The sequence below is a fragment of the Aquarana catesbeiana genome, linkage group LG06 (genome assembly GCF_042186555.1).
Source record: "Aquarana catesbeiana isolate 2022-GZ linkage group LG06, ASM4218655v1, whole genome shotgun sequence".
Lineage (NCBI taxonomy): Eukaryota > Metazoa > Chordata > Amphibia > Anura > Ranidae > Aquarana > Aquarana catesbeiana.
In genome coordinates, this window is record NC_133329.1 from 136752306 (window position 1) to 136765483 (window position 13178).

The 13178-nt window shown below is 42.2% G+C and overlaps 1 non-coding gene across 1 annotated transcript; it reads left to right on the top strand.

The window, feature by feature from the left end:
- Positions 1–11699: 11699 nt before the first annotated feature.
- LOC141101906 (5S ribosomal RNA) lies at positions 11700–11818 on the top strand. The gene has a single exon (XR_012235042.1). It is a non-coding gene; the product is annotated as a 5S ribosomal RNA (ribosomal RNA).
- Positions 11819–13178: the final 1360 nt, after the last annotated feature.

Here is a 13178-nt window from a genome sequence, read left to right on the forward strand (position 1 = left end):
TCCTCAAAAACAAGAACAAATAGATGCCTAGTGAAAAATAAATATAAGGAGTAATATACATATAATATACATATAATCTACTTATAATTCCTAATAATCAACCGTGGTACAGTGAATCTATTGTGATGGGAGTGACCCAAATAATTAGATGACCTAAAAACCGGATCAAAATGAATATATAATATTTTAATATTTTATATATATTTTTAATACAACCTTCTTCACTCATTTGTTCCGCAGAGTATTCCTGCATTAGGGGAGCATCTGCGTGGTCTTCGTTCCAATTGGGCACAAGTCCAGGAGGCTTTGCGACATGCAATGATAGGTACAGACTCCATGCTGAGCACAGACGCCTGCCTGCGCCTTCCTACCGGGTTAGGGACAAGGTCTGGCTGTCATCTCGCAATCTATGACTTCGTGTGCCCTCTCTAAAGTTCGCACCTCAGTTTATTGGGCCTTTCTGTATTCTTCCCAGGATTAACTCAGTGGCTTACGCATTAGACTTTCCTTCTAATATGCGTATCTCAAATGTATTTCATGTCTCCTTATTAAAACCTTTGGTCTGCAACTGCTTTACCTCCTCAGTTCCTCGTCCTTACCCTGTACAGGTTGAGAACCATGAGGAGTATGAAGTACAGTCCATTGTTGACTCCCGTAGGTACATACAGTACCTGGTGCATTGGAAAGGGTACGGTCTGAAGGAACGCTCTTGGGTCTCATCCTCGGACGTACATGCCCCTGTTCTCCTCCATGATTTACATAGACGTTTTCCCCTCAAGCCTGGTGGTCCTCTGAGGGGGGGTCATTGAGGAGAGGGTACTGTCAGGGCTGGGCTCAGCCCCCCTTCCTTCTCTGAGCTGGCCGCTCAGCTGTTGGCTAATTGCCAGCTCCTTTCTCTCGACAGTGACTCACCTGTTGATGATATCCTGCTCGTCAGTCCTGCCTCCTTAAGCCGTCCAATCCAGATGATCTCTGCCTTCACCTTGGTCACATCTCTAGAGACGCTCTTCTGTGTTCCTGGTAAAGACTTGCTTGGCTGACATTCCTTCTGGCTCCAGATCCTGCTTGCTGTTCTACATACGCTGTTTTCTGTTTCCCTGACGTTTTGGTTTGTCTGACTATCTTGTCTGGCTATGTTTTGACTACGTTTACTCTGTTTACCTTTTTTTATTATTATTAAACAAGTGTGATTTAACTGTACTTCTGTCTCAGTCTGATTCATGGCTTCTGACACTTAGGAAGGAATTACATGAAGCTCAATCTGCCATAATGAAGTTATCCTCCACACATGCAAAAGCTGAACAGTCTCAGGGCTCAGCAAAGATAGAGGCTCTGGAACAACATGTAGAAAAGCCAAATGCTTGTGGTGCTGCAAGTGATGTTGCTATGGTGAGAATCAATGTTGGGGATCTGAATGAGGAATATTTAAATAAAAGTGCGGTAACTGCACTTGAAATTGATTCAGGAGTTGAAACAGTGGAGACTTCTGAGGAGTCCATTGCTGGTGATTCCTCAGACAATGAAAGTGTAAAGTCTGTTGATTGCAATCATAGTAATGTTATGCAGCAATGTAAGTCTCCATCACCATATGCTCAGAGAAGATCCTATGCAGGAATACCAGCTCTCAAGTGCTTTGTTTGTAAAAAGGGGGGTCACATTGCAAGGTTTTGTTTGGTGGCTAATAATAGTATGCAGAGGAAATTGCACTATGATAAAACTACACCAAGGCGTTTTTGAAGTTTATTCTGCGAGATGGGGTAGCAATCCAAGGCATAGAGGCCATAGTAACCAAACCCATGTCCCTTTTAAGATCCAAATGCAGAGACTACAAACTGTAAATAGTCAATTAAGACAGGAACACATCACTATGTAGAACAGCTGCATAAACTCAAAATGGAGGTAGCCGCATGTTCATTCAAATATAGCACTGGGGGAAACAATGTTAGCAGCCCTTAGTGAGCTGCATGGATGGTCTGGTTAATGTTTCTTTGCTATGAATAAGGTTTAGATGTGAGTTTCAGAGATTATATATATATATATATATATATATATATATATATATATATTGATTATTATTTTATTTGTAGGTTTTTCTCTTATTTTTATTGTTACATTTTTTTTTTGGGTTATTTGTTTATTCATGTATTTTATTTTTGTTTTGTTCAGGTGTAAACATTCTAAACTGTTTGGTTTAGTCCACCTGAAAGGGGGGTCATTGGTTATGCCCTCAATTAGCAACTGAATACAGAAGACAAGAGTTGGTGGAAAGCAATTTTGAGCCGCTGGAGTTATTGTAGTTTTTTATTTGTTTTTTATTTTCATTCAGGTGGAAAAAGTTCTAAAATGTTAGGCTTTGTGCACCTGAAAGGGTAGTTAGTGCATAGGTCTTAAAGCGGAGTTCCTCCCAAAAATGGAACTTCCACTTTAAGGGAAGGTGACCTCCTGATATGCCACATGTACTTTTTTAGGGGGGGGCAGAAACCCTCTTTTTAGAGGGTTTCATCTCCCACTTCCTCCTGGGGCACCATTGCACTGAAGTAAATTCACCTGTCCCCCCTCCCTCTCGGCAATCATCTGGGACACATCACAGGTCCCAGATGATTGCCCGGCCAATCACAGTGCGCAGAGCGGCTCAGTGACAACGCCGGTGCTGCAGAGAGGAGGGGGAGACAAGCGGGGCTTAATTTCCCCGCATCGCTGGATCCTGGGACAGGTGAGTGTCCGATTATTAAAAGTCAGCACCTGCAGTATTTGTAGCTGCTGACTTTTAGTTTTTTTTTTTGTTGGAACTCCGTTTTAAGTAACAGATAAATGCATTGTTTTTTAGCGTTTAAAATGAGAATTTGTGATAAGCAACATTCACATTCATTTTTGTTTGTTTTCGTTCTTACCATGGGGATCCATTTTAGAGTGGGTTCATCCTAAAGAAATCATGGTTGTTTTGATAATTTGCTCAGAGTTGCAGAAGCCAGGAATACTAAGTTCCTGGGTTCCAAGGAGGGAACTATAAGTAAACATGGTAAGCAAGTAGATATTGTGGATAAGAATTTGATTCTGCTCTTGTTTTTCACTTCCAGAGTCCTAGTGGAGTGAGATTGGAGAGGTCTATGGAACAGAGATGAAAGATGTTCATCTGGTTGGCAGTTTGTCTGTGCCATACCACACCGCAAATTTGTTCCGATAAACATTCAGGAGAGAAGGGACAAATGAAAATATTCAGATTAATACTTGCAATATAAGGTTTCTTTTTTTATGGACAATTTGGTGCTAATGCTGCATCTGAAAGACTTTGCCCAGCAACGAGACTTGTGAAACATTTTGCCGGAGTCTCTCCTGTCATTTATGAATGCAAACATACTATTAATACATGTGCAATGGGTTGGAGGTTGGGGAAGGAATAAAACCAATCCAATCCTTCAGAAAAGAAATGTAAAATATGTTTTTCTTTTTTTGGAGGGAGGAATTGAAGGAAGGAAATGTTTTTAATGCAGGACATGTGTTGACATAACTGAATTAATATGGTGCAGGTACCCAGAAGGCTGGAACTTATGCATACTAAGGTGTCTGTTGGCCAGACTAGAGGGTGCCAGGTGACACATCAATGGGGTGAAAATGTCCTTGTGGGGGTGGTGTCTCAATTTTAGCAGTCCTACAGAGAAGTTCTCGGTTACTGGACACGTGGGACACCAGAGCTGGATATGGGGGAGATACGCATGGTTAATGTCTCACCTGAGAGGTTGGAACCTTGCACAGGTAATGCCAGTGACTACTACAGAAGCATGCTCCCTTAGAGGAAGGGGAACCAACACTGGCTACCAGGGTACAGTATGCCTTCACCACATGGCATTTCAACGTCTCACAATGGTTGATATAAACCTATTACCCTATATGTGCTTAGTATACACTGAATCAAGTGCGGTTATTGTACCAATGGCTCGCTCTCAGAGATTTGTGGACGCAGAATGAGAATCATTCAGGACGCTTATTTCTGAGAAATAACTAAAAGAGGAAGGATGTATTCAGCACTATATTTGGGGGAATAGGAGCTGGGATGGGTGTTGTTAATGGAGTGGAAATCGGTCTCCTGAGGGACAAACTCTCAGCCATAGCTACAGACAGTAAGCGGGGCTTTCTTACTCAGAGAGAGATTGGTGGCATGCTTGATAACATTCAACAAAGTCGCATAAATACCCAGGTTAAAGTGGCTCCGGATTTTGTCAACCATGTTGAGAGGTTGGTAGAGAGTGTGATAGTACAGGACAGAAATCTGTCAGAGGGCTCTGGCGTGCACGCAGGGGCAGGCGACGGTATCAACCAACTTCAAGCTGATTGTACAGTCTCTGTATGAGGGGCAGTGGCCTTATGAGTTAGCATCACAGCTCAGTAAAACATTGCCAAAACACGTCGCTTACACTAATCCAAAGTGGTGGTCGAATGCCTGGAAGGGCTGTGCTAGTTTGGATTGTGAAAGGTGTTTTGCTGCCTCATTGATCCCATTTACAGAAGTGCAGACTCGGTCTGTATATTTGGTGGCATCAATGGGCTTACTGACTCGGGATTCTACCTTGTTGCATTTAAGGCTATATTACCCACATGTGATCAGAGAGGATGGAAGCTGAAGGCAGGTTGATATTTCCTTCTGTCAGGGGCAAGACCATGATGTCCTTTGTATTCCAGATCAATACACAGTGGTGAGCGAGAAATGTTGGGAAGATATTTCACTCTGGGTTCTGGATGGAGAGATCATTGCTGGGAAGGAAGCGCCTGGGTATTATTTGGGACAAGTTTGTTTCTTTGTCCTAAAGGATACTGATGTAATGTTAGCCATGGAACTAGGGTGTTCCTTGAACCTAACAATAGGTAGAGGTGCATGGTATACCCTGGGCATGTACTCTGAAATCCAGGCACAGGGATGGAATTTTGTGGTTTTGTCATTGTTTCAGTTTTATATGTGTTGTTAGACTCAAAATTTGTATAGGAAGCTCTCGCATTTATCTATGCAAAAATTGAAAAAAAGTCAAGATGGAAACATCCAAACAGTAAAACACATCATCCCAATGAAACAGTTTTCAAAATTTGAAAAAGGGGAGGCCAAAGAGGTAGCAAACCTCGGGACTTTTAGGGTGTTAAAGTCAAAAGATCAAGGTTGCATAAAATTTAAATAATTTTATTTTGATAGAAAGATAAAAAACATGAGAAAGAAAATTACATTCATATCACAAGAAAAGTAGTGAATTTGTGAAGCTTATAACAAGCAACGCACTACCACTCTCGACATGTTTCACTCAATAGAGTTTCTTCAGGAGATTGATGGTGTGACTTTTGTTATTTACTGAGAATGAAAGAAGCATAGATAAGTTTCTATAGAACGTATTAAAAAATACATCAATAAATTGCAGACATACAAATTTAGCATATAATGGTCTACGCATAAATTATTTGAAATACTAAAGCAAAAAGGACATCCAAAAGGCATCAAAAACACATGAGCACAGAAATGAACCAGGTTTACCAGGACTGCTTCTGATTAATTAATGGTGTGGATGTAGCAATAAAATCGATACATATATCATCCCTACTGTTCCTGCTGGGGCACCTTAAACCTTTGCAGAGAAGCACTAACCGAGTAATATTTCTGGGAAGAAATATATGAAACAAAGATTCAGTAAAAAGGGTAAAGGTTAGCCAGTGCATACGGTACAGTCGTGGCCGAAATTGTAGGCATCCCAGAATTGTTTCCAGAAAATAAAGTATTTCTCACAGAAAAGTATTGCAGTAACACGTTTTGCTATACACATGTTTATACCCTTTGTGTGTATTGGAACAAAACAAAAAAAGGGAGGAAAAAAAGCATATTGGACATAATGTCCCACAAAATTCCAAAAATGGGCTGGTCAAAAATCTTGGCACCCTTTCAAAATTGTGGATAAATAAGATTGTTTCAAGCATGTGATGCTCCTTTAAACTCACCTGGAGCAAGTAACAGGTGGTGGGCAATAAAAAAAATCACACCTGAAAGCAGATAAAAAGGAGAGAAGTTCATTTAGTCTTTGCATTGTGTGTCTGTGTGTGCCACACTAAGCATGGACAACAGAAAGAGAAGAGAACTGTCTGAGGACTTGAGAACCAAAATTGTGGAAAAATATCAACAATCTCAAGGTTACAAGTCCATCTTCAGATATCTAGATTTGCCTTTGTCCACAGTGTGCAACATTATTAAGAAGTTTGCAACCCATGACACTGTAGCTAATCTCTCTGGGTGTGGACGGAAGAGAAAAATTGATGAAAGGTTGCAACGCAGGATATTCCAGATGGTGGATAAGCAGCCTCAAACAAGTTCCAAAGAAATTCAAACTGTCCTGCAGGCTCAGGGAGCATCAGTGTCAGTGCGAACTATACATCGACATTTAAATGAAATTAAACGATATGGCAGGAGACCCAGGAGGAACCCACTGCTGATACAGAGACATAAAAAAGCAAGACTACAGTTTGACAAAATGTACTTGAGTAAGCCAAAATCCTTCTGGGAAAACGTCTTGTGGACAGATGAGACCAAGATAGAGCTTTTTGGTAAAGCACATCATTCTACTGTTTATCGAAAAGGGAATGAGGCCTACAAAGAAAAGAACACAGTACCTACAGTGAAATATGGTGGAGGTTCAATGATGTTTTGGGGTCTTTTTGCTGCCTCTGGCACTGGGTGCCTTGAATGTGTGCAAGGCATCATGAAATCTGAGGATTACCAAAGGATTTTGGGTCGCACTGTAGAGCCTAGTGTCGGAAAGCTGGGTTTGCATCCGAGATCTTGGGTCTTCGAGCAGGACAATGACCCCAAACATACGTCAAAAAGCACCCAGAAATGGATGGCAACAAAGCGCTGGAGAGTTCTAAAGTGGCCAGCAATGAGTCTAGATCTAAATCCCATTGAACACCTGTGGAGAGATCTTAAAATTGCTGTTGGGAAAAGGCACCCTTCCAATAAGAGAGACCTGGAGCAGTTTGCAAAGGAAGAGTGGTCCAAAATTCCAGGTGTAAGAAGCTTATTGATGGTTGTAGGAAGCGACTGATTTCAGTTATTTTTTCCAAAGGGTATGCAAACAAATATTAAGTTAAGGGTGCCAAGAATTATGACCAGCCCATTTTTGGAGTTTTGTGTGACATTATGTCCAATTTGCTTTTTTTCCTTCCTTTTTTTGTTTTGTTCCAATACACACAAAGGGAATAAACATGTGTATAGCAAAACGTGTTACTGCAATACTTTTCTGTGAGAAATACTTGATTTTCTGGAAAAATTTCTGGGGTGCCAACAATTTCGGCCATGACTGTATTTGGAAGTACCGTACCCTGAGCCAAACATAAAAATGAGTTACCTTAATGTAGTAGAAAATATAGAATCAATAAAGGCTAATCTGGTCTTGATAGTAGTCAAAGGCTAACAGTAATCCCCTTGGTGCCGGAAGTCACAAAAACCAGGAAGTTTTATAGAAATACCGGACATCCCAGGACAGGAAGGACCTAATTAAGTAGTATAGGTGTAAAATGAATAGGATAACCAAAATAGAGATATCAGAGTAGTAAGGTCATAATGTAAAGAGCATCTTAACGAACATATTGAGGGAAGGTTTTTGGGAGATCCAGGAGGGATATGCACTCATCCCTGGAGCTGGGATCTCTGGCAGACAGTGGAGGCAAAGTTACTGCCATTAAGTAGCGGTTCACCAACTCGGCGACGTCTGAGGTCACCGTCGAATCGTGGACATGTTCGATAGTGCCGCCGTGCATGCGCCAGAGATCATTGGCGGCACGTGTCCTATAGATGCACCAGCGTCTTGAGGCTAGCGTGGCCATTAAGGGAAGTCCTTTGCCCTCGTTCTGCTAGTAGTGCGAAAGGAGGCAAAACCTGCACAAAATAGGGGGCAGATGCTGATGCCCAATGGCACCGTGCAGACAATGGCACAACCTAAAAAAGGGGGCAAGCAGACTGGTCGCATAATTGATTGACATGTGAGCCAGTAAGTGTCCCGGGCGCCCATGCAAACAGTCAATGCGGTGGCCAGCGGGAAATGCAAAACAAAAGAGGGATGACTTAGATATATAAATGCTACGATAGATAGTGAATATAAAGCTAATATAGCGTTATCAAATGAGGAACAGCAGTCACTGGTCTTGTCTGGCTAAAATACAGTAGTCATGTGTTTGTACATAAATAACTACACAAATGTATAATATCTAACTAAAAACAGCTGAAAAGAAAAGAAATAAATAAAATAAATAGAGGGAAGGAGAAATTGTAAATAAAAGAAAGAGGGTAAAAGGAAAGGAGGGGAAAGAAAGGGGGAATGGGGAAATAGGGGGGGGAAGAAAGGGCTAGAAAACATGATGTTAATTTTAAAGAAATGGCTTAAAACTCAAGGCGTCATTGAGGCCTGGGGATTTGAGGGCAGAGAGGTCCGAAATCCAGCGTGCCTCGCGCTGTAGGAGAACCTTATCATTGTCACCCCCTCTGTCATTGGGGGGACATGTTCCAGGACGAAAAAATGCATATTGGTATCATCGAAATTGTGATAAAGGCCCATATGATGGCTAATGGGCGTCTCCATTTTCCTCCCCCGCACCAGGGAGACATGGTCCCTGATGTGGTGGAAGAAAGGACATTTGGTTTTGCTGACATAGAACGCACCACAGTAAAAAACCATGATGTAAACTATCCCCTCGGACTGACAGGTAACCAAAAAATTGGACCTGTAAAGACGACCATTGGGCAGGTTAATGTGGCTAGATGAGTACAGATGACGGCAAAAATTGCATCTGTGACAGGGCCTGGTGCCCCGAGATCTGGCCTTGATGAGTGGTTTAGGAGCATAGTGACTATGCACCAGCATGTCTCGTAGTCACTTGGATCTCCTGAAAGTTATTGCGGGGAGATCTTTAAGATGTTTGGAGACGTTTGCATCTCCTTTAAGGAGGTAACAGTATTTTTCAACAATAGCTCGTACTTGTTCATGTTGGCCAGAAAAGTATGTTATTAGTCTAACCCCTGGATTGGAAGTTGGGGTTTGCCAGTCATTAATCAATGCCGATCTGTTTTTGTTCTTGGCCTTTAAATAGGCTTTTTTGAGGCATCTGTTGCTATAACCTCGGAGCCGTAGGCGCGACTGCAGTGCCCTGGCCTTGGACTCAAAATGGGCATCCTCACTGCAGTTATGTCTAAGTCTGAGGTATTGCCCATAGGCCCATATACTTGCTATCAGAGGGGCTGGGTGAGAGCTGGTGGCATGAAGCAGGGTGTTTCCCACCAGGGGCTTGCAATAAAGTGTGGATCCAATGTCTACACTCTGGTTAACAAAAATTTGAATGTCTAAAAATGTAATTTGTGATTGACTCATTTCCATAGTGAATTTAAGATTAAATTCATTCACCTTGAGGCTTTCAAAAAAAGCCAACAGATCCTCCTTTTGGCATGTCCAGATGAAAAAGACATCATCAATCAATATATTGTCTCCAGATGGGGATCTGATCAATAAAGGATTGCAGATCATCTCTGTGAAAGAGATGATCCAAGTCACATAGGGATGATACATGGATGAATACTACCCAGCAGTATTGACAGAAAAACTTTGATTAGTCAAAAACCTAGATGGGCTGGCAATGGGGTTGAGTCTGGATGGTGTATGGATGAAGTTTAGAAAGTCCTGACCGAGAGGGGGAGCTCTCTCTGTTACCATCTTGACCCCAGCTGACGAGACAATATCTAGGGGACAGCCTTGCGTTAAGTATCTTTGAGGTGCTTTTGTTATATGGGCTGTAATATTTTTCCTTTAGTGTTTTTATGTTCGCATTTTCCTATTTTCTTGCTTGGGAAATAAATCGTTTTACTAAGCAGTGTGTTTGTTTTCATAGCTATACTTATATCATTGTGCTATCAACACTAACATTATCAGAGTTTTAATAGACTAGCTAACTATAGGAATAGACAAGTTAATACATATATGGAATAAATAGGTGGAATATCTATATCCACCCGGATAATATTTATTTTAGCATTTATTTCAATGCACATATAACCTTATGTGACGATAGTCGTGGAAATGAATGGTCTGGCAACAGGGTCTCTTTAATCTAGGCATTGTACTTGGAATGCCATATTTTTTTATTGTATACTTAAACAGGAGCAAAGAGAGTGTGGTACTTTTTGGGCTTCTTTTGTGTAAAAGAGACTCTTCCTTAATTTCTAGCAGCAGTCTCTGGGTTTTTGGATGTCTACACAAGGAAGGCTTTTATAGGTAAATAACATGCCTAAAAATACATTTTATGCACATTTAATCTTATGTGACAATTGTCTAGGAAATGAATGGTCTGGCAACAGGGTCTCTTTAACCTAGGTGTTGTACTTGGAATTTTTTTTACTATATACTTAAACAGGAACAAAAAAAATGTGGTACTTTTTGGGGTTGTTTTGTGTAAAAGAGACTCTTCCCTAATTTCCCTGCCCACATCTCCAACTTCCAACACCCAGATATTAAACTTCTGTTTGGCTTCCCAGTATTCTGTAGTTTGAGGCCGGGTTTACACTGGTGTGACAAATGCTCTGACATTGGGAGCTCATGTCGCATGACGTGAGAAAATCAATGTTTCCCTATGGGAGCCGTCTTAACTGGTCCGACACAAGTTGGTCCGACTTTGAAAATGCTCCCTGTACTACTTTGGTCCGACTTTGATCCTACTTCAGCCCATTGACTATCATTGAAGTTGGATCAATGTCAGATTGCCGTCTTGCATGATCCGACTTTGGCATGCGACTTATGCTCTGATGATATTGAGGGGGAACTCCGCACCAAATTTTAAATAAAAAGCCGACATGGGTTCCCCCTCCAAGAGCATACCAGGCCCTTCGGTCTGAAAAAATGGCGTGGGTGTCCCCCCAAGATCCATATAAGACCCTTATCCGAGCACGCAGCCCGGCCAGTCAGGAAAAGGGGTGGGGGCGAGTGCGCGCCCCCCCTCCTGAACCGTACCAGGCCGCATGCCCTCAACATTGGGGGTGGGTGCTTTGGGGCAGGGAGGCCCTGCAGCCCCCCCACCCCAAAGCACCTTGTCCCCATGTTAATGAGGACAAGGGCCTCTTCCTGACAACCCTGGCCGTTGGTTGTCGGGGTCTGTGGGTGGGGGGCTTATTGGAATTCGGGAGCCCCCTTTAATAAGGGGGCCCCCAGATCCTGGCCCCCCACCCTATGTGAATGAGTATGAGGTGGCACTCGCTTGTCCCCACCCCTCTTCCTGACCGGCCGGGCTGCGTGCTCATATAAGGGTCTGGTATGGATTTTGGGGGATCCCCACTCTGTTTTTTTGGCGTAGGGGGTTCCCCTTAAAATCCAGACCAGACCGAAGGGCCTGGTATGCCCCTGGAGGGGGAACCCATGCCGTTTTTTTTATTTAAAATTTGGTGTGGAGTTCCCCCTCAAGATTCATACCAAACACAGTGCCTGGTATTGGCGGGGATCCAAGTCGGATCACTGTTCAAGTCGCAAGGCAAAGTTGGATCCAAAGTAGGACAGCTGTCGTGTCGCACCAGTGTGAACCCGGCCTGAATGGGAGTTGGTGTTAATGTACAAATGAATGGTCTGGCAACAGAATTTCTTAAACCTAGGTGTTATACTTGGAATTCCATATTTTTTTTACTATATACTTAAAAAAGAACAGCCTACGGCCACATCACCCTGAAAGCGCCCGATCTCGTCTGATCTCGGAGGCTAAGCAGGGTCGGGCCTGGTTAGTACCTGGATGGGAGACTGCCTGGGAATACCAGGTGCCGTAGGCTAAAAAAAAAAAAAAAAAAAGAACTAAGAAAAGGTGGTACTTTTTGGCCTTGTTTTGTGTAAACAATAAATCACAGGAAAATCCTATTGCAACCCACAAAACAAGATTATTGCTTTTATCTTCTAATCTCCATTAAAACATGACAGCTGGAAAGTGACTTATCATTGCAGTTGCATTATCTAGTTTGTCTTTTTGAAAGCTTCATGTCTGTATAAGCCACTCTGCTCTTTCAGGCTCCATGCACGCTGAGCTTAAAAAAATGTCTGTTCTCTTTGGAGTAAAAAACGCTCATATAGAGCATTTTTTTGTACAAAGTCTAGACGAGTTTAGAAGAGTTTTGCATTTTTTTCTGCCAGTAAGCTCCAATCAGAAATGCAAACCAGAAGCTTTTTTTCCTGCCTCTAAACGTTGAACTCAAAATATGCCTCTAAACATCCTAATGTGCATGGACACATAGGATAACATTGAGCTGCTTCAACAGGCAGAACACAAAATTCCTATAGAAGCAACATTTTTTATGCCAGTGTACATGGAGCCTTATAGTTAAAGTGGTTGTAAACCACTGTAGCTGCACTGTAGCTGCACTGAATATCTCCTAAACCTGCACGGTTTAGGTGATATCCCTGTATTTGCATGTGCTGACGTCATCGGCACATGCGCACTTAAGCCAACTGAAGCAATGACACGTACGTTCTGTTGCTTCAGTTGTACTGTGCCGTTCCCATTGGCTCCCACGTGCATGCGCATGAGTGACGTCATCGTGGCTCCGGCCAATCACAGTACCAGAGCCGCGATACCTGGAAGTAACCTCCGGGAGAGATGTCGCCGGCCGTAGGGGGAGACGAGGACGGCTGCGGGGGCTTCGTTCTTGGGTAAGTAATTCATAATGAATTAGTATGCTATGTATACTAGCTCATTATGCCTTTATCTTGCAGGGTTTTTTTTTTTTTTTTTTGTTACCCGGATTTACAACCACTTTAAAACAGATCTAAACCCAAGAACAAAAAAATTATATATTGTAGGTTACCAGTTTATAGATGTGTTGGCCACATTTGTAATTTTCAGGGAGAGCTGAAATATCAAATAATGTTATCAGCTCTCACTGTTTTCCTTCATTAAACTACAGAACACCTCCTTATTTGTTGTGGAGATGAGGAGATGGGGGTGGAGGTTTTTTGCAGTCAAAGTAATGAGAGCTGACTAAGGGAGGGGACTAAGGGGACACATGGAGCGATGCTTCTGTTTTGGTTTGGCGTCACATGTTTGTTCTTGGATTTAAATATGCTTTAAAGGGAAAAAAAAAAGCAGGAACATAAAACTTTTCATCTGAAGAAAGTCAGCCATGTTGTGATCCTGTTATC